Consider the following 27,306-nt stretch of genomic DNA (forward strand, 5'->3'; position numbering starts at 1 on the left):
GGCATCACAGGTAGATTTCACACCACACACACCATACTGGATTGCAAACCAACAAGGTCTGGGAAGAAAATGTCCCAGATGGGGCTAGGCCAGGGGTGTGAAAATTCCCCTGAAAACAGTTTGTTCCCTCATAGCCCATAGAGGAAGAAAGAAGAGAAATTTTCTGAGGATTTCGTCTAAGCATTTGTTCGTGTTTGCTCTCGGGTGATTTGTTTATTGGTGTGCTTTTTGGAGAATGCTCTCTACCCTCTCTGTCTGCCTTTTAAGCATCGGTGCTTCTCAGGTTGTGGTCTCAGCCCTCGTCTGCCTCCCATTCTTCCTGGGACACTCGCCACTGCCCTTGATCAGGGTCGTGCTGAACACTCTCATGCATGTTTCATGATGGCAGAGTCCATCCTAATTTGTGTAGCCCCAAAAGCAGAGCCTGGAACAAAGACTCAAGTGCAGGGAGTTTGAGAAGTTTATTTGAGAGAGCGGGAGTGGGGGCCTGGGGAGTGCAGGGAAGAAAGCCGATCCCGCGTGCATCGATGAGCAGCTGGGGAGCTGGGGACTCTCTGAGGAGCCACACAGAGCCCCTTGGAACTGCCCCACCAGAGAATGGAGAACCCAGGGCATCTATCCACCACCTCTCACCTTCTTTTGGTTGAGGGTTTCCCGGGGATGTTAACTGCACCTCCTGGTTGTCCCTGCACTGAGCCAAGGGCTCCAACCCAAGCAGCAAAGCAAAGACGCAGAGACACAAGCTCCATGCAGGACACTGGCGGCAGGCATGGAACTGTCCAACTTTGGGTGCTGAAATCTGATGTGCGGAGGGGACACGGCTCAGTGCATCACACAGGTCCACCACAAATGGGGGTGGGGGAGTATTTTCAGCACAGGCCTTTCTCCTGAAACAGCTGTGCAACATACAGCTCTGACTCAGCATATTCCAAACGATGTCATCACCCCTCCTGCCCTTCCCTGAATTCCTGGATGCAGGGAGTGGCCCACTATCCACTCCAGCTTTGAAACTTCAAAGATATTCATTTCTCCCACTCCCTCACCTATCGGATCAAAGCATGGATTCTGAGTCCAAAGCAGGGTTTCCTGCCATCCCACCCCCAGCAGTTGCCCCGCCCCCATCACCCTGCTGTGTGCTGCCAGCACTCACCCCTCTCTAGAACACGCCTGCCTGCACCTTCTCTCCCTGGCTCCCCTCACCCTCCCTCCCCAGGGCCCAGAGCAGTACCTATCACAGAGCAGGTGGCTGATGGGTGTCTGCAGAATGAACAAGCAGCTCCCAGGGAGAGCGTCCCACAAACTCACACAGTGGTCACCAAGGCAGAGGCTGGGCAAAAACCTCTCTCAGTTCATTGTCACTGCGTCCGTCCCTTTCTACCTGGCGTCACCTGAGATAAAGGCACAGGGGAAGCTTGAAGTTGGAACTACACCCCTGGACAGGGAGGAAGGCTTCGGGGAAGGAAGGAAGCCACTCTGTTCAGAGCATCCATGCTGGGCAGATCTGTTGAGGCTCAATACATCACTTGCATTTTTTTTTCAGCTGTATCATGTTGCGTTTCAGTAAACTGGAAAGGCAGGAACTGTATTATCAGCAATCCTAACTCCCAGCCCTGCCCTGGTCCCCCACCCACCCCACCTCCTCTCCAGATCTGTGGCCTCCCTGCCTCACCCATCAGCTCCTCCAGGACACTTGCCATTAATACTGGCCCCAGAGGGACATTTCTCCTGCTGGTGCCACCGGAATTTCCTCCTAAGAGAAGAGCATAAAGATTAACTAGGTGAGGAAATTTTTCCTTTGGCTCTGACGCTCAGGACATTTGTCTGATAGGGTACATATTCTCCAGGAGACAGGCTAAATTAAAATACTAATGGACTGCTGTATTTAAAATATATTTACCGATGATTAACAGCTCGGCAGGTGATGTATGTTTCAATAATTTCTTATTACAATGTGGGAAACCTCAATAAATATTCTCAGGGTAATTAGTGGGTGTTTGTTTAACATTCAGCTGTGTTTTCCTGCACGCCCAGAAGGGTGTCACCGGTGCCAGCTGGGATGCTCCTGTGTGCAGAGAGGGACCCGCCCTGGAGCAGGTACCTGCTTCACACTAGGAGCAGGGGCCCAGCCCTGGGGACACAGCCCCCCTGCAGGTGTGTTTGGTTTGAGCCACAGTATTGAGCATGTGTAGGTGATGCTGGCAATAAAAACAGGAGAGTATGCATCAAGTTTGACCTATTGACCTTTGGGAAGTTTGGACAAACATCTTTGTCTGACTGGTCCCAGGAATCTGTTTTCTTGCCTTCATCCCAACAAAGGTCTAATCTTGATCCCCTCAGCTGGGGCCCTTAAATAACAGGTAGACTTCATGGGTCTTCTAGGAGTCAGATTAAACTGCCTTAAAAAGATAAACTGCCGAGATCAATGACTTTTAGGAGACCCTAGGGAGAGTATTCTGGGGTCCCCAGGAGGTCAAAGCCCCTACTCCATCCTCCCATTCCCTCTCCATGAACCCAGAGCCCTGAGTTGGTTGAGCAGCTATGGCTGTGAGCTCACAGGTGCAGAGGCTATTTGGCTGGCTGCGTGGGGCTGAGAATCTGAGAGAAGCAGATGTCAGGCAAGATCAGCAAAGCTTTGAATGGATCGGGAAAATGATGTTTGAGCCTTAGAGTGCATGCTTAGCCAACGTGCCATGATGACCATGACCAAGGACCGGTGAGGAATGCAGCCATCAGCAAACGCGGCAGCCCCAGGCAAGGGTACAGGGAAGCCAGGTCAAGAGGGAAGATACGGAGGCGTGTAAAGAGCCCTGGACTGGCAGAAGCAAGGCCTGGGTTCTGGTCTGAGGTCACCACTAATGCAGATGCTCTCTGGACAGCTCAAATAGTTCAGGTCTGGAACAAAAGTTTCAGCTTCAAATCCTGTCTCATGAGCAGTGTGACATTGGGAAAAATACTTAACCTGTCTGATTTTTAGTTTCCTCATCTGAAAAGTGAGGTTAATAATAGTAGTCACTCCTAGGGTTGCTGCGGGCATTAAATCAACACATGTAAAGCTCCGGGAGGAGGACCAATGCACAGTCAGCATTCGATGAGCATTCGCTAACGTAACTGAAACCAAAGAGAAGGATGAAGAGAGGAGGATTGTTCTGAAGAGAGACGACAAGCACAGGGGAGAATTCCTGTGCATTTTACTTATGTGGATTCAAGGTCAATATTATAGAATGTTGCAAGTCATGTTTTTCATCCAGAACTCAACAAAGAAATAGTTTTCTATACCAAAGTTAGGTGAACAGTTGGCTGTGTTGGACTCATTGAGGAAAAATACGTGTACACAAAATAGCAAACATTGTACTTCATGAGGAATTTGGTATACTTTTCCAAGATTTTGGCACTCCATTATTTTCTCCCTGCATGCTGGCTTGATACCTAATCTCCACACAGAGAGCAATGGTCCAGGTTTCACCCATCTGCCAACTTTGGAATGTCAACTACCTGCAAGGTGCAGAGGAGTGTGGTTTCAAGGCTCAGTGATGAGGAGTTCTGAGACAGACTGGCAATGTCTGCCATGGGCAGTGGTGGAACAGCTGCCACATCACGTCCCTCCTGGTCCCGTCAACCTCCAGGGGCTTTCATATCTGGAAACCCAGGAGCTAACAAAACTCACCAGGGGAATGAAGAGCAAGAAGGCGGAACAGAGAAGCAGCAAACTAAAGGCCTCTTGCTAAGTGGCAGAGCCCACCTGGCAGAGCCCACCTGGCAGAGGTCTCTGTGCTCCCAGGATCTGGTGCCTCCTCCCCCAGCCCAAGGGCCCTATGAAGATTATCTAAGCACAGAGAAAGGAAGTGCAAGTTCTGCCACTAACATGCAGCTGTGTGATCCTGAGCAAGTCCCTTCCTCCCAGAGTCTCAATTTCCCCATTGGAAAAATGAGATGGGTAGGCCTTAACATTAAGAAAAATATCAAATATTTATACTATTGTGTCTGCTTGACCTTGCTTCTGATTGCACAGAAAAGTGTGCCGGACTGTAGCAACACCTTCCCTAAAAGAGAGCCAAGTGTCTGCAGGGGGACATGAGAACAGGTGACATCACCCCTCACACTACACAGTGCCCATCATAACCCTGAAAGGCACAATCCAGAACACCATAATCCCAAACACTGAACTCCTGAAAGATCAAAACCTCGGAAGTCTAAAGTCCCTAATATGTAAAATGCTGAAAATCACGACGCCGAAACATTAAAACTCCAAATGTTGAGATCCCGCAAGCCGAATTCTAGGGAAGGGATTAGTGCTCTTCTCTCAACCCCCTGGGCGACTGCACAGGCAGCGGTGACCCACCTCGGGTTTTGATCAATTTCCTCAAAAGACTTCGGCTGTCCATCACAGAACTTCAGATGACGCAGTCACAGAGCCGGGTGCGCACAGTAGCAAGCACAGTGTTGTGCATTTATTATGCATTTCACTTTTTGACCTGTTTCTCTATAAATATGGTTTGTCTGCTCACAACTGTTATATCATTAACATATGTATTTCTGCTTGTAAAAATGTGTATGTTGTTATCGCCTATTTTATGGTGTAAAATGGCCAATAAAGTGTTCTGTTGTGTTTTTATATGTTTCTCAAATAAATCCACTTTTTAGAATGTGAATAAACTGCTTTTAAAGCATTTTCAAGTTATGTTTTCCAGAAGTATATTTTCAGGATTTCAACATTTGGGATGACAGCATTTGGGAGCGTATCTTTTGGAATTATGGCCCAAACCCCAGACTCCACAGCTGTGGTCTGGCATGCACATGTCCAAACTCTAGATGTGAATATTCGATTGTCTGTTTGAATTTCTTGGATTTCGCAGAGGCATCTATAGTGTCGTATGTCCAGAATGGAGTTCTTATTCACAACCTCTGTGGCTGCCGAAACTACACCTAGCACATATTAGTAAAGGTAATCTCTTCCACCCAGGTGATCAGTCCAAACGCCTTGGGACAATCTGAGATCCCTCCCTTCCCCTCCCTGCCCATCCACGAGCCCTCTGATCCACCCAGGTATGGCCTTAAGCTATACACCTCGCTCCACCTCCGCCCCCACCATCCTAACTAGCCGCCATCGCCTCTCCCGACACCTGCAGCTGTCTCCTCATTGGCCTCCTGGCCTTCTTGCTCGCTCCTCTTTCTACAAACAGTGCTCCACGCAGCACCCAGAATGGCTTTACTGAGGTCCTATAACTTCCCTGTTTAAAATCCTCTAATGAATTCAGTTTCACTTAGAATAAAATTTAAATCTCTTATTATGGACTGGAAAACCACCCGTGAGCGGGTCCCAGTCTGCCCCTCTGTCCTCGCCTTGTCCCGTGTTTCACGAGCTCTCTGAGCTCCAGAAACAGTGACATTTGCCACTTAAACAGCTCTGTGGCCCCCAGTGAGCCAGACCTCCTGGTGTCCACGCTCTCGGGCATCTCCTTCCCACATGGACTCTGGGCTCAGCCACGTGGGGGTTTTAATTGTTCCCAAGTGACACTAACATGCAGCAAAGTTTGAGGACTGCTACTGCAAAGTGTTTGAGACCGTACCTGGCACTTAGAAAATGCGGTTGTCCCTCAGTATTCACGGGGGTTTGGTTCCAGGACCTCCTGAGGATATCAAAATCCAAGAATGCTCAAGACCCTGATATAAAATGGTGTAGCATTTGCACATGACCTATGCACATCCTCCCATGTCTTTAAATCATCTCTAGCTTACTTTTAATGCCTAATGCAACGTAAATGCTATGTAAATAGTTGTTGAACTATATTATTTAGGTATTAATAATAAGGACAAGAAAAAAGTCTATGTGCATGTTCAGTACTGATGTGATTTTTTTCAAATATTTTCCATCCACAGCTGGTTGAAGCCACAGATGCAGAACCCACCGATACAGAGGCTGACTGTGCAAGGAAAGTATTAGCTGCTTGTATCTTTCAAGTATCGGCATAAAATTCACTTCCTCCAGGAAGTCTTGCGTGAGTCTCAAGACCAAATCGGGTGCCTCCCCTGTGTTTCCTCCATAGCAACACTCAAAACATTGGATTGAAATTGCCCAGCTACCTGTCTGTCCTCTACACTAGCCCACCAGCTACGCCCCAACATGTGGATCAGGGCTGTGCATAGAGAAATTCCTGATGAGACCGGTTGAACAAATCCTCTGCCTCCCCAGATCACCCCAGCCACTCCGGTGGCTCTAGACGCTGTCCGTGCAGCTGGCGTCCCTATCACTGCATCGTGCAGCTGCCCGCCCACTCCACGGCACCGCTTGGCTGCTCGCAGACTTTCATGCGTCCAAAACTAAACTCTGTGTTTCCTTCTCCAAACTTGGTCTGGAACCTCCACTTTACCCGTTTCTCAAACCAAAAATCTTAAAGTCATCCTTGACCTTCCCCTCCACCCCGGTCATGCTCTACATCCAATCCATCATCGAATCGCATCAGCTCTAGCTGCAAAATGTACCCAGGATGGCCACTAGTACCTGCGGCACCACCCTGTGACCCCAGCCACTGTCGTCTCTCACCCAAGAAGACGCCATCACTCCCGACTCCTGGTCCTGGATGGCAGACAGCGGCCAGAGGAACCCCACTATAGAACAAAAATCACATCGAGTAACGTCTCTGCCCAAAACACTCCAGTGACTCCCAGTCTCACTCAAATTCAAATCTGAAGTTCTCCCCCAGCCTGACATTTCATACGTGGCAAGGATCCAGCTCTTTCTCCGACCTCGGCCCCTACCACTTCCCCAATCTCACGCTCTGCTATGGCGACACTGGCCTTCATGCTGCCATTCAAACCCACCAGACCCACCCACACTCGGGGCCTTTGCACATGCTGTTCCCTCTGCCTGTAACCCTTCGCCTCAAATACCTGCTTGGCTCCACTCGACTCCTTTTCGCCTTTGCCTAAATGTTACAAGGACAACTTCTCTCACTGCCCAGTCTAAATAGCCCCCAACCCCCATCTTTGCTGTCCCCCTTGCTCTGCTGTCACTTGTCCCCATCAGCCATGATCTCTTTATTGTCTATCTCCCCACACACCACATACTCTCGCAGAGTAAGCTCTGCAAGAGTAACAGCAGTGTCTATTACAACAGCCAGTGCGGACGCAATGGCTGGCACATAGTAGGTGCTCAGTAAACACGGAATGGAGTCATCTTCTTGGGAGCCTGGCACGGGCTGGTCAGCTCACACCAATTGGATGGAAATTCACCCAGCTGGGGGGAGCACCCCTTAGGCATTGCCAGCTCCTCAGACATACCACTTGGGCATAACTCCTCACCTCACTGAGCAGTGTTTAGTTTCCGGGGTGGGGCGGAGGACATTTCTCAGAAGATAAATGGAACCCCCATGGAAGAGAGAAAGGCTTGGCATTTCATGGCTTTTTCAAAATATTTTCAATAGCAATTTGAAGGCTATTTGCTCATCTGACATTTATCTTCATTTGGCTTGGGAAATGGCTGAAACACACGGAGGGGAGAAATCACTTATGAATGTTGGGTGGTGGCACAAAAGTCCTCTTACACGAATCTGTCACAAAGCAGCCGCGGCCTCTTGGCTCCATGAAAACTGCCCCCATCTGCTGTGATTTATTCGGCCAGGATGCCACCCCCCCACACACACCGATAGCCCAATTCATTTGAAACATAATTATCCTCCGTGTTCTAAATGGTGCTCCCTTGTCCCTGGGGAGGTGACGTGTGAGGACACGCTAGTGACAAGTGGCAGAGCATGTCTGATCATTGTTCACGCCTAGGAGGGGTGGCTGGCTGGGGTCGGGTCACGGGGTAGGGTCGGCAGCCTCTGCCTGTGTCACTGGTGATGCTGCTTCCCCCGTCGCTGGAATCTCTGGGCATGGACTGCCTCCCAGCCTGACCTCCCGAAGTGACATCTCCAAGGTTGTGCTCGCTCAGCACCTGGAGCACAGGCCCACTGCAGGGTTGGGGTGGGTAAACAGGAGGTCACTGTGCTCTCCGAGGGTCAGCCCCTCGCGCTCTGGCTCCAGGTTGGGTCTGGCTGATGGGAGGTGACAACGGGAGGTCACGGGGCAGGAGGAGAGGTCAGAGAGTTTGCTCTCCCTGTTAGGCCACTGATACGGGTGGGATGTTGGCCGCCTCCAAGTCTAAACTTGAAATTGGATCCCCAACATTGTCCGTGGGGCCCAGTGGGAGGTGTCTGGGTCAGGGCGGTGGACCTATCGTGAATGGCTGAGTGAGTTCTCTCGAAAATCCCGCACCTCCTCCTCCCTCTCTTGCTCCCTCTGTCTCCACGGGACACACCTGCTCCCCCTTCTCCTCCGTCATCACCGGGGCTTCCGGACGCCCTCATCGGAAGTGGCTGCTGGCTCCATGCCTCTTGCACAGCCTGCAGAACCGTGAGCCAATGAACCTCTTTTCTTTATAAATTACCCAGCCTCCAGGATTCCTGTATAGCAATGTAAACCAGACTACCACAGCCGCAGAGAGGAGTGGAGCTCTTCCTCTAATGAGAACCGCAGGTCCTCTGGGATGGCCCTCGCCCTCACCTACGGCTCCCGCCGGGCTTGCTCAGACCTTCCTTCCCCTAGGGATGGTGGCGGCTCCCCGTCGCTGCTGGTCCCAGAGAACACCATAATCTCCTGCCGGCTGCCCTTCACCCTGCCCAGGCCCTGGCACGCGGTCCCTTCGGTAAACCATCCTCAGTCGTCCCTTGCGTGTGCCGTGTGCCCTGCCGGAGCCCTCGATGATACTGCGCATCCCTTGAGCACCCGCGAGCGCCCTGCGCGAAGGCGTGATGATGCAGCTGGAAGGAGACGCCACAGCACAGCTCTCTCCGTGAGCGCGGGAGGCACGTGGCCCCGTGCTGGATGGCTGGATGGGACCACAAAGGCACAAACAGGCCCGGACGTCAGAGAGCTCCGTGCCCATTAGAGAAGGCGCTCAGGGGTTACGGAGGAGGGACAGCTCAGAGGAGGCAGGCAAGAATTCCTGGAGGAAGATGACAGCTAGGTCGAGAGCCGGGGGACGAGTTGGAGTTGCCAAGGAAATGGAGAACGGAAGAGAGTGGCGCAGAGGGAAGTGTCACGTGGGTGAAGCTGGGAGGTGAGGTGCGGTCTGTTTGGAAATCCGAAAGGCAGTCAAGCCGCAGTGTGAGGTGGCAAATGGCCCTTCCAGACCCTTGGGTTCAAGTCATAGTAATGATATTGAAAGGGGTGACTTTTACACAACTGGGAAGTTGAGCATAGAGCTACCTTCAGGCATAGCTGGATCCAGGGCTTCATATGAAACTGTGCTCATTCTCACATTCTCCCTCTCTCTCTGCCGCTCTCCCCCACACATATCCCCCCCATTTCCACCTTTTTAATCTCCCCTCTATGGCTGATTCTGAACCTTTCATCTCCTACTATGTACATATTTTCATCATTTGGAAGAGGAGCTACCTCATCCTCTCAATTCCAAACTCGAGAGGCAACTTACTTTCTCCTCCTCTTCCTGCAAAAATTAAAAAATAAAAAATAATTCCAGTGAAGGGTTGGAATTGGTCCATCCTGGGTCATGTGCTCATTCCTGAACCAGCTACTGTGACCAGAAGAGTGGGGATGGCACTCTGCTGTGTCAGGGTCACAGGAGTGCCCCGTGCAGACAGGGGCGACCCGATGTTCTAAGTGACAGCACATTAGAGCTCCATAAACAGTGTGGGGTGGGGAGCAGTCCCTCAAAGGAAAGTCCTGGAGAAATAAAAACCACACTGGTCCACTGCAGCCGGAGACAGACTTGGAGAGGTCAGAGGACTGCTCAGGAGTCCCACTCCGTGTCCCGGCCAACGCCTGCCAACTCATCGCTCTTCCCTGTCTACCTATGTGTTCACGGGAGGTGGCCCGGGACCTGGACGAAACCACTGCCTCCTCTCCACGGCTGAGCTTCATGGTGTGGACAGCCTGTTAAGTCCACAGGACCGTAGTGTGGAAGCCCAGAGACTCTTCTTTTTGGGGATTTAGCTGGTGTGTCCAGCATTCCCCACCTGTGGATTTCCCTGCAGCTATTCCTACGTGGCGTTCCGGAAGGCACACCGGGGCCGGGGGATGATGGGGTGGAGAGGGAGGAGACGGCCCGGGGTGGGCCAGTGTTACGGGCTGAATCGTGTCCCCCTGAACTCAAATGTTGAAGTCCCAGCCCCGAATCTCAGAATGTAACCATACTTGCAGACAGGGCCTTCAAAGAAGTAATTAAGTTAAACTGAGGGCTTCAGGGCAAGGTCCTAATCCACTGACTGGTGGATTCTAAGAAGAGGAGAACAGGACACAGGGATGGGCAGACAGAGGGAAACCCCCTGCAGGCCAGGAGAGAGGACTCAGAAGAAACCAATCCTGCTGGCACCAGGGTCCTGGACTTCCACAACTGTGGGGAGAACACTTCTGTTATTGAAGCTTCGGTCTTTGGTGCTTTGTTCTGGCAACCGAGGTGAATGAGACACCCCCTAGGAGCACTCCTGCCTGCAGGGGCTTCTGGAGAAGGAGGGAGAGGAACAGGGGGGAAGAGGAAAGGAGGGAGGGAGATGACAGTGATGAAAGAGAAAGAGGAGGCAGCCCAGAGGGTGGAACAGGAGCTGAGTGGGAGCCCACCTGGGCTAGCTCCACTGGCAGTTAAAACACTGAGAGCCTCCCCTGCTAGTTGGCAAATGGCTGCCCCAAATGCCACCTCCCCAGCCACCCTGTCTTCCCTCCAGCCCCCGCCCCAGCCTCCAAGCCTCCTCTGTCCTGTGGGCAGGGCGTGCTATGTGTGGCTATAAATACTTTGACTGCCACCCCTGAGCTTACCCCTCACTCCCAGCTCCCCTGTGTGGCCTTAGGTTGTCACTTGCCTGGTCCTCTGATTTCTCATCTCTACGATCCTAGAGTTCTTCCCAGCGTCCAGAGATATTACAAAGCAAAGGTCTTAGGACAGCGGCAGGGGGCTCCAATCTGCAGGGCCTTTTGTCATTGTCAATGCTGCTGCTGGTGGCTGGGTGTGGCTGTGGTAAGGGGGCTCAGTTGGCCCAGACCCTCCAGGTTCAAAGTTCAGGGCTGCATGTCACGCCCCTGCCCTCCCTCACGGTAATGGCAATTTATCGAGCACCTACTAAGCGCCAGGCGCTATGCTAGCTGTTCTGCATCCGTATCTCATCCGGTTCTTACAAAAGCCCTGTAAACCAAAGCCCATTTTACAGATCCGGAAAACTGTGTACCTGAGATGAGGAGTTACTTCTTCAAGGCCCAGTAGAGGAGCCAAGATGGAAACCCAGGTCTGCCGACTCCCAAACCCAAGTTGCTCCCGTAAATCCTAAACTCTTGCCCACCAGGGGCTAGTCTGGTTCAGCGTGTGGGCACACCTGGCGGGCAGCTGGAAGGGGCCAGGTGAGGTGGGGCTGTCTGTCTGTCTGTCCTGGAACCTGGAGGCTGGCTGCCCACTTCTGCCGGCTCCCGACACCAGGTGGCAGGGGCGGAGGACAGGGGGCAGGTGAGAAACGGCAGGTGGCCACATGTCGGGTGCTGGCACCCGGAGACAGGTGGGGTGACAAACGCCGCCATGACAATGTGACAATGTCAACAGTAATTGCTTCCACCACTCTGCGTTCCGGGCTGCAACAGGACGACCAGGGCTGCAGGTGGGATGACAAGTCGGGAAATTGTTGAAGATTGAAACCACCGTGGAGGGAGCGGCAGTGTTCTCAAGTAATTACTTCCCCCTCGTGGGAGGAAGGAGAGCGCTCTCGCCCACGTGCTGGAGCAGGGACCTGCCAGAGCCGTCAGCTCCTCCCCTCCTCCTCCCCCACTCCCCCACTCCCCCCACCCCCGCCACTGTCCCCTCCAAAAGCATGGAGAGGCCTGAGTCCCGCCCTTCTTTGAGGCTCCTGACATATTAAAAAATAAAAGAATGCCCAAACAATCAGGTCGTGGCACACCTGGAATGAATGTATGAACATTTTAACACCCTCAAGGGGAAAAAAAAGGCAAAGCAATATAATTATACTTTTCATAAGATAATTATGGGAGTTCTAAAATATTATCAATTTTGTGTTCCCTATGGGCAATGAGGTCCAGGAATGGGACATCAATTTAAAGTTTTAGAATAAATTACTTCTTTCAAACCTGTTAGTGGATCTCTGACTACAATGGTGTTCAAGTCTTATTTGGACACAATGTCAGAAATTTAAATTGCATTTTTTAATAAGAATACGTGTGTACACACATACGTGCGTATATTCACACATCCACGCCAGGATTTATTATGCGCCAGGTAGATTGTATAATAGAGCTGTGTAGTCTTGGGTTCTAGGCCGCGTGGACCTCCTGATCTCCCCCTCAATTAAAAACAAGACACGGGCCCTGCAGGTCAAGAATACGCCCCCAAGGAATGGCTGAAGCCATTCTCCACTCGCAGCAGGGGTTGAAATGCCCCTCCCCCGGCCCTGCCCAGCCCCTCACCCTGGTGGGAGCACATTCCAAGTGCGCCCAGAGAAGGCAGTGTTTGGGCTGCCCCAACGCCTTACCGGCTCCTGACTACGCCGCTTTGAACGGACCTCCCGTGCTGAGCCTGGACCACGCACATCCCTGTTCGCCCACCATGGGGGCCTCATGGACTTCGGCAGTGACAACAACTAATTAGGGTTGTGACAGCCCCCAACGTGAGGCCCAGCCCGAGGACCTCCACCCCCTCACCAGCTTCCTCCAGCCCCCCAGGTCAGCATCCTCCCCGGCCAGCTCTGTCCCCCCTAGTCATGCTGTCCCTAGCACCCCACTTTATTTTCTTTGATCACTGACTGAAATGGAAAATTTCCCTATGTATTGATTCGCCTCCTTACGTGTCTATTGTCTATCTCCGCCCATCAGAGTCTAAGCTGGCGCATGGTAGGTATTCGATAAATATTCGTAGAATGAATGAATGCTGAGGTTCCAGCACTGGCAACATTTTTGGGGAAAAGGAGAGGTGGTCAGTCTCTACGTTCACCTTCTCCAAAAGTGCCACCTCTCCAAGAAGTTTTAAGTGGCCACGTTGACGTGCCTGCCATTAAGACAGTGGTGGAGAGCCCTCAGAGCCATCAGTGTGGAACAGGAGTGGGCCCGTGTGACACAAGATTGGAATGTCGGCGGTCAGGCCACGAGAGAGGAGGAATGGGACAGGCCTTTCAGTGTGCTCGCTTCCCACCAAGTAACAGCCTGGCCCTGGCTCTCCGCACACCCTCGCCCCTCCCACGGGCCAGGGCTGGCCTTCTGCCCGCAGTGACTAAAGGGCACAGGGAAAGGGCAGGCTCTGTCTGTGCTGGGCTGGCAGGACGGAGGGAGGGAGCTCCATGCCCCCGAACGCCTGCTCTACGCCAGGTCTGTGCCTTTGGCATTTTGGGGTTCGATTCCCATGACAATGGTAATCTCCCCTCTACAGATGAGGAAAGCAAGTTCAGAGAAGCCTCATAATTCACCCCACTCACACAGTGAGTCAGGGGACGTCCCAGCCCGCCTGGTGCCCAAGGCTTCCTCAACTGCCACAGCAGAGGGACAAGGGCGGGTCTCCCTTCTTACTATGGGACTGTATTCATTTCCGATCATTGCTACGATGCAGTACCGCAAACTGGTGCCTTCCTCAGCTCATGGCCGCTTCCGGTACCTTCCAGACCAGCAGCGTAACATCTTCGGTCTCTCTCTCTCTCTCTTTCTTGCTCTCTCTCTCTCTTTCCCTTCCCTACGACCCTCCTGTCCCCCTCTTACAAAGACTCTTGTGATATAGCGGGCCCCACCAGATAACCCAGGATAATCACCCCATCTCAAGATTTTTAATTTAGTCACATCTACAAAGTCTCTCTTGAAAGGTAAGGTAACGTATTAATGGGTTCCAGAAATCGGGACACATGCATCTTTGGAGAACCATCATTCTGTCCACCACGACGACTCTGAACATCCATCACCCCAATCCCCGTCACAGAGGGGGAGGTAAGACATGGGGTGAATACTGGTCCTGCAGTTTTCAAAAAAGGTATCCATGCCAAAGAGTGGGTCAGGTACAGCACTGGCGTGGGGGCGGGAGGGGGAGCCTTAAATGACACTAGAGACCCTCTCAGAGCACTTGCCACAAGTAAGGCCCAGTTCTAAACTCTCCCTCTCTGTGTTAACTCACTGGACTGCCAAAAGAACTCTAAGAGGTAGGTGCTATTGTCATCCCATTTTACAGATGAGTCAACCGAGGCACAAAGCAACCAAGGAACTTGCCCAACACGGCTGGAAAGAGGTGGAGCTGGGCTTTGAACCCAGGCTCGGAGTCTTGCCCACTGTGCCTTGGAGCTGGATCCTCCCACACATACCAACCTTCACCTGCAGACGGTATTTATTCTTACAAAGCACTTTGTGTAACGCAGCTTCCTTTTACGGAGGGCTTATCGTGGGCACAGCTCGGGTGTGCTGAGCTCTTTCCATGCACTGTGTCCGCTAATCCTTCCCCAGGGTCGCGGATACCAGGACTCCCCTCTCCTTGCAGTAATGAGATAACAGAGGCTCAGAGGAGTGGAACAAGCCACAAGGCCCCGGACTTTAAAACCCAGGCTGTCACCCCTGAGACTGGCAGGTTGCCACACAGCAGGACAGGCCCCCCAGACTGGTGGGACTCTGGAGCCGTCTGCCCCCACCCCACCCCCAGAGGCTGCTTTGCCCTTCAGCAGTCACGGAGGGGCGGGGGAGGCAGCGTCAATAATGTATGACATCCCCCAGATGAAGCGCGTCTGAGATTGCTGCTGGTGGCAGCTCATCAATGGTGCATGGGGGTTTTATGTTTCCCAGTTCGGATGAAGGCAGTGCCTGCCTCGCCTCAGGCCAGCATAAAGATGTGACCTGCAAAGGTTGCATTTATCTCCGGAGAGAGCCTCCCGCCACCCTCGCTAGCAGATGGGGCCGGGAGTGCCACAGTGACATGTGAGCAGTATCCCCACCCGTGCCCCCCAGCCACGCTCAGCCTCCTGTCAGTTTTCCATCCTGAGCTCCGCACCCCACAGTGATTTAAAACTCTGCAAACAGAGGCTCCAGCCTCTGGTATGAGCCCCATGGCTCTAGGCTTGGGGGACTCTGGGGACCAGGATGGGGTCCCTGGCCTTTCAGAATGAGGGTCCTAACCCAAACCTTCATTCATTCATTCACCACAAATGCTCTGAGCACCTACTTGGTGCCACACTTCTCTGCCTGCTGCCAGTGAATGGCACCAAGGCGAAGACCTGCTCTTAGAGAACATTCCAGAGACGCAGTGCACAGCACAAGGATCCTCATGGCAATTCTCAGATGAAGAAATGTAGGGGCGGAGACAGGGCAACCCTGTCCAAGGTCACACAGGTGATAAATCACAGAGCTGGTCTGAAAACCAAGGTCTTTGCCCTCTCAGCCTGGCATCTTTTCTTTTAAAGGTTACCGATTTGAAACCCCTCTCATGGTTAAGAGCCAAATTTGGAAATCAGAAAATGCCTTAAAAATAAATCTCAGGAGGGAATCACATGTGAAGAGAAAATCTGAACTTGGCACAGGTCGTGGTGCATACTGGGTGCTCCAAAAACATTACTGGAAGGAAAGATAGGAGGGAGGGAGGGAGGGAGAGAGGGAGGAAGAGAGGGAGGAGGCTTAATTTCAGAGGTGATCATGTTTCCAGGCTGAAAGAGACAGTGAGGCTGACAGTTTTATTGTTCAATTGTTTCGTATGGATTTTGAATAAAAAATAAATTGGCTTCTTTTAAAGAGGACAATTCTGAAAGCCTTCGAGGACGGTGGTGAATCATCTGTGACTGCCCTTGGCTTTTTTCCTCGAAATGGGAACTCCGTTTGCAGTTAGTGAGGACTTAGAGCAGCTGGGGGCAGGGGGAGCGAGGCCCTGACACCAGACCCCTGGGCCTTGGCATCCTGGGGAGGGAAACTAAGCTGGGGAACTCCCCGACTCTCCTAGGTAGCTTGTTTGCAAATAACTGCCCTGCAGTGGGGATGCCTGCTGAGTTTACGTCCCTCTGTCTGTCTGATGTTCCCTGGGACCTAGGACCCACCAGGATCATGGACAAGTTGCTTCCTCCCCTCTATAAAATGGGCATAATAAAACCTCCCTCCCAGGACTGCTGTGAGAATGAAATAAGATGTGGTAGGTGGAGTGTGCCTGCCACAAAGTAGATGCTCCGTGCCATAGATACACGACGTCCAAAGCGGGAATCCAGTGGTGATCACTGGAAAGCGGGCACGCTCGCCAAGGAGGGGTGAGAAGGAAGGAGCAAAGTAGGCGCACTCATACGCCAGGAAGCTTGTTCATCCTGGAGGCAATGGAGGTGGCGGAATGGCCTTCTCAGGGAAACCCTTCCCATAAAAATCCATTTGTAATACTTTTGAAGGAAGGAGGTCAAAAGTTAGCCCCAAGAGACAGCAGGGGCTGGAAGAGAAAACCCAAAGTCGGTCAAGATTCTTTCAGTTGTATGTGAAAGACCCCAACCTAAAATGGTTTAATCTATTAGGGCAATTTATCGGCACATGCAACTTCCAAGTCTGGCTTCAAGCATTGCTGCATCTAGATTCCAAAGGATGGTGCCAGGAACATGTGTCTCTGTGTCGCAGTCATACTCCGGTGACTTTCCCCCTCTAAGTGTGGCTTACGACACCTCCGGGCTTTTTTTCTACCTTCTCAGCAACCTCAATAGAAAGAACCTCTTTTCCAACAGGTCCAGCAAAAGTCCCGACACTGGCTTTCATTGGCCGGACTCAGGTCACATGCCCATCCCTGAACCAATCACTGCAGCCAGGGTGGGTGTGGCCTGTGCTAATTGGTTGAGAGTTGGTCACTCGCCAATTCTTGAGACCAGAGGCAGCACTGGCCTCACCTGAACCAATAAGATTCAGCATGAGAAAGGAGATTCTCACAGGAAAATCAGGGCACTGTTTCAGAGGATGTAGACATGGCTGCCTGCCCTGCCTCAGCCCTGCCTCAGCCCCACGGTTAGCCATTTTCACTTCACTGTCCAGCTCCTTGTAACACCAGATGGTGACTTGGAGGATCCAAACCTCTGCCCCACCTTCCTCCCGTGTGTAGGAGGGATGCTGGTCATCCTCCCTCTCTGCACCTTGAGGTGAGCCCCACCCCATGGCCACCAGTGAATTGAATGAGTGTCACCCCATTCCTGTTCATCGTCTCGGGTGTCTTGGCTTCATCCCTGCCAGGCTCTGGGACTGTACCTCTCTGAAGCTCCTCTTGCCTTTGTCCTTCCATTTCTATCTCATGTCTGCTCCTTGGACTTGATGTTTGACCTCATCATTTCCCAAATCATGACCTGGACTTGTTCCTCTGGCACTTCCTGACCACTTTGGAAGATCACTTCCTCCCCCAAACACGTATTGAGACCCCACCTTCACCAGGCACAGCACGCCCCCGAAACAGCCTTACACAGAACAGCTGCTCTGCCCCAAGGCATGGCTGTTCTCTTTTTCCATTTCCCACTTGAAACGTCCTCACCCAACTATCCTCTCTTGATGTGGGTGTCCCCGGTCATTGGTGACACTGCATTCAAAGGATCAGATACCCAGGCTTCTCCACCATCCCCAGGGACCCCAGAGTCCTCCACAACCCACAGGACACGCAAAAAGGTAAAACAGACAACTCAACCTGCTTCTTAAAGGTCCCAACCCCAAAGTGACCATAATCAGGTCTATTCACAGTCCATGGGCAGATCTAGTCAATGGAGCCGGGGGTGCTGGGGGAGGAAGCAGCTGCCTCTCGGCAACGCTTCCATGTGATGTAAAGGGGAGCACATGTTCCTGAAAACTAGCTGGCCATCTCTGCCACAGCATCATCTTAGCATCTTATTCATCACTAGCCACAGGTAAATTGCTTTTTAAATTGATTTATGCTGTGCAGAATGCTCGTGTGTGAACACACACTGTTCAGTGTCCCAGCTACGATGGTCGTGTCAACCCACAACGTGCAGCCAGCAGCAAACCAGAGCACTGCTGAGTTCCAAGTCTGCCCCCCCTGGGGTTTGAGTGGTTGCAGGCTGAGGCATAGCCACAGAAAAGGGTTCTTGCAATGAAGCTGGGTCCCAAGGAATTGATATTTTACACTCGCAGCACACAGGAGGCTTCATTTCACGTAAGTGAAATGTCCGAAATATCCCTTTCAGCAGCCTGTGAAAATTAAAACTCCCCAAACCCAGTCTCCTACCTACAAAGTCTAGTGAAAAATGTCATTTTCGGCGTGCAGATGATACGGACTACCCCATGGGGATGAAGCGAGAGCACGTCCACGTTCAACGATCATACGATGCCCAGCGTCTCACAGGCTTCCCCTAAATGTGTTCGGTCGTGGGGACGGAGGTCTTTGTCCTGCTACACTTTAGATGGTCACCTAGAAACAGCAGCAGTGGGACGCAGGGGTTAGGAACCCAAGCTCTAGAGTCCCAGATCTACCTCTTGTTCACTCCGTAACTGTGAACAAACTATTTAACCATGCTGAGCTGCAGTTTCCTCATCTGAAAATTGGAGTGTCAATATCACCTACCTCCTAAGACCGTTGTGATTATCCAAAGAATATAAAGTGCTTATCACAGCGCTGGCACGCAGGAAGCAGTCAGTAAATATTAGCTGTTATTATTCTTAAGAGTTCGCCTTCTGAAACAGCCGTATCTACTGATTCCATCACCTGGCTTTGGAACATGTTGGTTCAGGATCTGTTAAAGGACCCAGCTTCAGGGAGCATCAGGACACTCATCTTTGAGGTCCTGAACTGAGAGAGGCCAGGGAGCCAAAGGGGCTGACTGCACCCTATTCTGAGGAGTCCAAGCACCCAGCCATGGGGAACGCCAGTCCCCTCGGCAGTGAAGTCAGAACCAGCCTCTGTGTGAGGACAGGGCAGGCACAACTCCCTTTCAAACTCCAAACTAGATCCTGAGCTAATAGCTCAGGCAGGAGGGGGGACCCTGAGTAACTTGTGCACCTGCCCAGCCTCTTCCCGTTGCACGCACACACACGTGCACACACATAGACAGGCACTAGTGTAGCAATTCCACTTCTGGTAATTTGTCCACAGAAAAATCATTGGATTGGCCAGGCATGGAGGCTTGCACCTGTAATCCCAGCTACTATGGAGGCTGAGGTGGGAGGATCACTTGAGGCCGGGGGTTCAAGACCAGCCTGGCAACCTCATGGCAACATAGCATGACCCAGTCTCTAAAAAATAAAATGAAATAAATAAATAGAAAAAGCACTGGATTGGTATACAGAGGTTTACAAATAAGGATATTTATAATGATGTGGAGCCGGAAGCAACCTAGCTATCCAACGATAGAGGATCTGTTAAACCATAATGCTAAGCCCGTAGCATCATGCACCCATTAAAATACACGATGCGGATCTCTATTGCTATGGAAAAACGTTTCTGATCCACCATGTAGAGGAAAACCAGATTAAAATAAGCTTCTTGAGTTAAAAAAGACTATGTAGCATTTACTATGTACCCAGAACTATATACCAAGGACTCTACAAGTATAAATTCAATTTAATCTTCACAGCAACGCTGTGGTGTAGACACCGTGTGCGATGATGCCTGCAGGAGAAGGCGAGCAGGTCCAGGCCCTTGCTGGCAGCTTTGTGCTGTGCACGAGCGGGAGGATGCCTATGAGTTTTTCTTATTACACAAAAGGAAATAAATAAACCCCTGTCTCTTTAAGCCAGGGTTAGGTTTTCTGTTAATTGCAGCCAGACACAATCCTAATTCATGCACTTGGTAAACAGCAAGGATGGGATCCAACCACTCCTACACAGGTGGCAGTCTGGAGCTGACGGCACAGGAGACGGGAGAAGAACCAACTTTTCTCCGGGCTGTATCGGCCCAATGCTCTCCTCCCAGCCATGCCGCCTCTCGGCTCCTCCTGGCCCAGCCATGAACGCTCTGCCCTGGCCTCCTCTCACTCCAGCTGTGCCACGCGGCCCGCTCCCCGGGGCTAGACCCAGGAGTCCAGGGAAGCCAGGACATCCCCCAGGGTCAGTCCCCTCTGCGCTCACGGCTCAGCCGGCTTCATCCCCAGAAAGACACTTTGCATCTCTTCTGCTCATTGCAATTCAGTCACGTCAGAGTAGCCCACAGGATCCGAATGCAATTTTCTCATTGAATTATGCTAAATCCTTCAGGGAAGGAGGCAAAATTATTTAAAACCTATAAAAACTAAAGCAACATTCTGGCTCTATATTTTAACTTTCTGATCATTATTTAGAGTTAACCTTTTCTGCCGCTAAATCACAAACCCATTTTGCTGTATATCTGGCAGCACAGGCCATAAGGCATGGCAGGGAAAAAAAAAACACACCCAGGCAAAGAGTAGACCCGGGAATTGTTCCTTGGCTCCGGCGGATAATAGAAATCGAGGTGGCATTTTATGCTTAGAAATCAAAAGTATCAGAAGGTGATTCATTGAAGCAGCAAAGAAAAATGAGCTGTAGCGTTGTTATAAATATTAGAGCAATAGATTAGGGATGAGGTGTGTTTCTGCAGAACAGTGCCCTGACGGGGAGGATGGGAATCCGTGAGTCAGGCAGACGAAGGACAGAGCTCTGTGCCTGGCATCTCAGTGAACTACTTCTTCCCTCTGAGCCTCAATCTCCCCATATATAAAATGGGAAAACATCACAACTCATTCAATTAGGAGGTAAGTACTATTATTTATTCTCATTTTGTAAAATGAGGAAAGCAAAGCAGAAGTTCAGTGAGTTGCCTTAGCAGTCAGATATGGCAACACTGAGGTCTGACCTAAGGCAGGCAGCTTCAGAGACAGGGTTACCCTGCAAAGTAAATGAGATAATGAATGGGAAGTGCTTAATACAGTGTTTGACATAGAGCAATAAATGCTGGGTGAATAATTTGTATACATTAGCATTTATAATCAAATATATATGTAATTCTTATAAGTTTTATCAATAATCTTGTTAATAACCAGCCTATTTGATGCTATTATAGCACCCTGTATTTTTCCTTCATAGCATTTAAATACAATTAATTATTCATGCGATTAGCTGTTTTGTATGCAGCTTCCATTCCAGCACTGTGAGTTCCATGAGGGCAGAGACTGGGCCTCTCCAGCATCTAGCACAGTGCCTGGTATGAAGTAGTCATTCACCCAAAATATCTATTGCATGTTTACTAGGCTCCAGGCACCATTCTAGGCACTGTAAACAAAGTCCCTGCACTCTCGCTCTCCATTCTAGTGAGGGGGTACAGACGGAAAATAGACAAACTAGTAAGTACTTAGTATATCAGATGGTGTCTTCACCAGTTCAGGCTGCTACAACAAGAATATCATAGAAAGGGTGGCTCAAACAATAAGGATTTATTTCTCACAATTCTGGAGACTGGGAAGTCCAAGATCAGGGCGCTGGCAGATTCAGTGTCTGGTGAGGGCATTATTCCTGGTTTTCAGAGGAGCATCTTCATGTCGTAGCCTCACATGACTATGAGAACAATCATCTCTCTGTCTCTTCTTATTAGGGCACTAATCCTGCTCATGAGGTCTCCATCCTCATGACCTAATTACCTCCCAACTCCTAATATAATCAAAGTAGGAGTTAGAACACCAACATTTAAATTTGAGGGGACACAAACATCCAGTCCATAACAAGTTGTGTAAGTAGTTGGAGAACTATAAATCAGAGGAAGGGAAAAAGACTTCTGGGGACAGGGGATTATTTTATAGAGAGAGGTCAGAGAAGTTCTCTGCTAATAAGAAGGCTTGATTAAGCAGATGGATGGGAGGGATCCACCTGCAGAAAGGTTTTTCCAGCAGAGGTAACAGCAAGTGCAAAGGCCCTGAGGCAGAAAGGTTGCTGGCATGTTCAAGGTCAGTGTGATTGGAATGGAGCAAGTTTTACTAAAGGAGTAGAGGAGACAAGGTCAGAAGGGAAATGAGGGGCAGATAACAGATGAATAATTGTACAAAAGAACAGAAGAGGGACAGAGACAGTGCCTGTGTTCTTTCTGCACATTCACAGACAAACATCAAGCAACCACACAGCGCAGGGTTGGTGGGCTTTGGACACTGACGAGCCCTGAGCGATTACTGCATAAACAGAGCCTCTGGCCTGAAGAGGAAGGATGGACATGAACACAGTCTCCCGATACCCAAAGGGCTGCCATGGGTGAGATGAGTCCACTCGGTTTGGGGAAATTCCAGGGGCCAGCCTGGGGTCAATGGTGGCTCTTACATGAAGGAAGATTTCAGCTCAAGAATGAGACAAACATTCAAAAGTCAAAGCAGCCAGATTTCTGCATCTGGGAAGATGTAGTGGATATACTTTTCCCTTTTCCTTCCACTAGATACCAATAAAAACCCTGGATACTATATATAAAACAAACCTAAGAAGACTCTGAAAGGCAGAGAATACAGACCAGCTAGGAAACTTGGGACTCAAAGAATACCACAGTAGTTAGTAGTAAGTTCCCTGGGCCTGTCTTTCTTTCTTTCTTTCTTTCTTTCTTTCTTTCTTTCTTTCTCTCTCTCCTCATATATTTCAGCTTGGAGTTAAAGAAGATGGCAACCCAGAACCAATAGTCGCAGACAACAAAAGCCTGATCTTTCTAACCGAAGGACCAGAAACAGGGCAGCCTAGTAAGACAGAAAACCTTTAGACAGTAGTCACGCTGTTACAGCAAAACACAATAGAAAGAAGAAAATAAAAACTTGGCTCCACCACCAGCCACACCAACAAAGACCAAGTGGAGAGCCCACATGTCCACTCAGGCAAAGCTGTAACAGGGCACTCTGGCCCCAACTCCAATCCCGGTGGGATCAGCGAAGTCTGAATAGGGAGCCTCATCCTTGCTGGCCAGTCGTGAGGCCAGTGCTCCATGGTGTCAGGGGAGGCCACTGAGGGAGCCTGGACTTCCATGCACACAACACGGCAACTGGGCATCTCTCCCCTTCCTACTGGGGTCTTGTCGGAGGAAGCCGAGCGGAAATTCAAGATTTTCACCATTTCCAGCAAGAACAGGGACACTCCCACAGCTGTGTCAATGGAGACCACGTGAGGAACCAGAATTTCACCCCTGCCCAGCAATGACACGGTGTTCACCCCCAGGTGTCACCAGAGGCCACGTGGGGGACCTGGACGTCTGCCTCCACCCGGAGGCAGCACCCCCCATCCCTGCCGCTGGAGCGGTGCCAGCTCAGGCCACTGAAAACAGGAGGCTTAAACAAGGTCCACAGTCTCTCACAACATGCACAAAAATGTTCAGGATTGAACAGAAAATCACTCGTCTTACCAGGAACCAGGAAGATCTCAAACTAAATGGAGAAGAGACTAAATCAGTAGATGTCCGCACCAAGACAGCACAGATGATGGAATTATCTGGCAAAGATGTTAAAGTACCCACAATAAAAGTGCCTCGGTGAGGAAGTACAAACACACAGGAGACAATGAGAAAACAGAAAGCCCCAGCAAAGGAACAGAAGATACGGAGATGAACTAAATAAGATATTTAGAACTTGCTTTAGAAAAGCCACTCAAAAAGAAAAAGAATTTAGAACTGAAAAATTCAATGACCAGAATTAAAAGCTCAGTGGATGTTCTCAACAGCAGAATAAAAGGGACAGAGGAAAGAATTGGGAAACCAGAAGATAAAACAGTAGAAATTACTAATCTGAACAACAGCGAGAAAATACACAGAAAAGAAGCTGACAGAGCCTGGTGGACTTGCGGGTCTGTAACAAAAGATCTAACATTTGTGCCACTGGAGTTCTGGAAGGAGGGAAGGGGAAAAGGACAGGGGTATAAAACTATTTGAAGAAATAATGACTAAACGTTTCTCAAATTTGGCATAAATTTGGCATAAATAAATAAATTTACAGATTCAAAATCTGAGTGAATCCCAACCAAGATAAATCTAAAGAAATCTATGTGAAAATGTACCATAATTACACTTCTGAAAACTAAAAGAAAAAAATCTTGAAAGCTGCAAGAGGAGAACTACGCTGCACACATAGAAGGAAAACAAATTGAATGACAGTAGATTTCTCATCCAAAATCATGAAGACCAGAAAGAAGTGGCACAATTTTCTCCAGCACTTTTTCAAGAGCTGGAGAAAAGAACTGACAAGCCAGAGAAAATACCCTTCAGGAATGAAGGAGAAATCAAGACACTCTCCAATAAAGAAAAACTAAGAATTTGTCAACAACAAACCTGTCTTAAATGAATAGCTAAAGGAAGTTCTTGAAACAGAGAGGAAACAATAAATAAAGGAATCTTGGAAAATCAGGAAGAAAGGGAGAACACAGAAGCAAAAATTGCAACACTGATATCATTTCAAATGCACATGGAGGAAATATTTAAGACAATTATATAGTAAACAGGGAAGGCAAAACGATGTAAAAGGAGGAAAGGTTTCTACACTTTATTCAAACTGGTAAAATGATGAATCTACCAGTAGACCGTAATAAATTATGTGCATATAAAGTAAGGGAGCAACAGCTAAAAATGCTATACAAAAAGATACTCTCAAAAAGACCATACTTACATCAAAATGGAATTCTGAATATTGTTCAAATAACCTACAGAAAAGCAGGGAAAAAAGATAAATGTAAAACAGAGAGAAAAAACAAAACAAAATCTGAAATGACAGAAATTAGCCCTAACGTAGCAATAATTAAATTAATGTAAATGGGGTCTGTATGACAATATAATATAGAGATTGGCTGAATGGGCTAATAAACATGACCCAACTATATTGTGCCCATAAGAAACTCACTTTGAACATAAGGATATAGGCAAATTGAAAGTAAAATGATAGTGGAAAAGAACATATCATACAATTATTAACCAAAAGAAAACAGGAGTGGCTATATTAATTTCAGTCATATAAAATAAGACTTCAAAATAAAACAAACAAACAAAAATGCCAGAGACAGAGACATCATATAATGATAAGAAGGCAATCCACCAAGAAGAGATAGCAACTCTAAATGTGTATGCACCAAACAATAGAGCTACAAAATATATGCAACACAATTTATCTAATAGAGCTGAAAGGGAAAATAGGCAAATACACAATCAGATTTTGAGACTTCAACACCCCTCTCTCAACAATTGATAAATAGAACTAGGCAGAAAATCAGCAAGGATATAGCACTCAAAAACACCATCAACCAACAGGATTTAATTGACATGTATAGAGCATTCCACCCAAGAACATAAAAGTATGCATTCTTTTCAAATACCCACAAAACACATACCCAAATAGACCATATCCTAAGTCATAAAGCAAATCCCATCAAATTTAAAAGAACTTAAATCATACAGAGTATAGTCAAAGATTGCTATAGAATCAAACTAGAAATCAGCAACAGAAAGAAAACAAGAAAATCTCCAAACACTTGGAAACTAAACAACACACTCTAAATAATCCATGGATCAAAGAAGAAGTAGAAAAAGAAAGCAAATAACACACCGAACCAAAAGAAAATGAAAACACAACATCCAAGGATTTGTGGAACGCAGTAATAGCAGTGCTTACGTTAGAAAATAAGAAAGGTATCAAATGTCCTTTCCTACATCAAGCAACCAGAAAAAGAAATGTGAAATAAACTAAGAGAAAGCAGAAACAGGGAAACGATGGCTATGGTGTGAACGTCTGTGTTCCCTCCAAGATTCGCGTCGCAGTTTAATCCCCAATGCAATAGTGGTAACGGGGGCAGCCTTTAGGAGGTGATGAGGCCATGAGGTCAGAGCCCTCATGGACAAAATAAGTGACCTCATAAAAGGGCTGGAGGGAGCTAGCTAGGCCCTTTGCTGGCCTTCTATTCTTGCGCCAGGTGAGGACACAGCGTTCATCTCCGCCAGAGGGTGCAGCAACAGGGCGGCACCGACAAAGCCCAGGCAGGGCCCTCCCCAGACACCGACCTTGCTGGAACTTTCCCCTCTGACTTCCCAGCCCCGGGAACAGTGAGAAATAAATTTCTGCTTTTCATAAATTACCCAGTCCCAGGTATTTTGTTATAGCAGCCCAAATGGATTAAGATCATAATGAAGAGCAGAAATTAATAAAATTGAAAGCAGAAAAACAATAGGGAAAATCAATGAAACAAAAAAAAGCTGGTTCTTTGAGAAGATCAGTAGAATTGACAAACCTCTAGCAAGACGGATAAAGAAAAAAGAGAGCGAAGACACAAGTTACAAAGATCAGGAAAGAAAGAGGGAATATCACAGATCCTGCAACCATCAAAAGGATAATAAGGAAATATCATAAGTAACTATACACACATGTTTGACAATGTAGATAAAATGGACCAATTCCTCCAAAAATAAAAACTACAACAACTTAACCAATATTAAACAGATCATTTGAATAGCCACATAACTATTAAGAAAATTGAATTTCTGATTTTAAAACTCCCAAGAAATGAAGTCTCTGGGCCCAGATGGTGTCCTTGGAGAATTCTACCAAATGTTTAAAGGAAATTAACACCAATTCTACACAATCTCCAGAAAACAGAAGAGGGAGAGAAAAATTCCCAATTCATTTATGGAAGTTAATATTATCTTGAAACCAAAACCAGACAAGGACGGTACAAAAATAGAAAGGAAAACTTCAAAGTAATATCCTTCATGAATATAGAAACAGAAATTTGTAACAAATAACAGCAATATATAAAACAAAATTAGATATGATGACCAAGTGGGGTTTATTCCAAGGACACAAGGCTTATTTATTATTCAAAAATCAACCAGCATAATCTACCAGATTAAGAGACCTAAGAAGAGAAATTACAGGGTCATATCAAATAACATAGATAATTTTATATTATAGATGCTAGTTCTTTGTCAGATATGTGGTTTGCAAACATTTTTCAATGTAAGTATTTGAAAAAATTCAATACCTATTCATTATAAAAACTCTCAGAAAATCTACCAACTTCCTCAACTTGATAGAGTTTCTTCAAAACAATCTAGAACTAAGATTATGCTTAATGATGAAAGACCAAACGCTTTCACCAGTTTTAGTTTTTTACTGTCTAGACCCATGGAAAATCACTACTTCCCTCCATGCTAAATGTGGAAAAGGAAATTTGTATTTATATTGTGCCACAATCTGAGGGGAGGAGGTGGAGGAAAAATGTCATACCTGGAACACTCAGTACACTAAAACCTTACATGTTAACATACACACACGTATTCATATTTATAGACATAAAATTATTAATCTAAATGTCAGTTGCACCTTCATTATTTAGGATAAGCAAGCCTAGGCACCCAAATTGTTGAAGAACAGGCGTTCATTCAAAGTAAGAGCCGTCTCA

The 27,306-nt window shown here is 48.5% G+C and overlaps 1 long non-coding RNA gene across 1 annotated transcript in view; it reads right to left on the reverse strand.

Moving 5' to 3' along the window:
* Window positions 1-1,236: 1,236 nt before the first annotated feature.
* The window catches only part of LOC105879696 (uncharacterized), a 79,222-nt gene continuing 53,152 nt past the window's right edge, over window positions 1,237-27,306 (reverse strand). The window contains exon 3 of the long non-coding RNA XR_012913492.1: window positions 1,237-1,388. This is a non-coding gene — a long non-coding RNA (uncharacterized LOC105879696). The remainder of the gene's footprint in view (window positions 1,389-27,306) is intronic.

This window comes from Microcebus murinus, chromosome 19 (assembly GCF_040939455.1).
Source record: "Microcebus murinus isolate Inina chromosome 19, M.murinus_Inina_mat1.0, whole genome shotgun sequence".
Classification (NCBI taxonomy): domain Eukaryota; kingdom Metazoa; phylum Chordata; class Mammalia; order Primates; family Cheirogaleidae; genus Microcebus; species Microcebus murinus.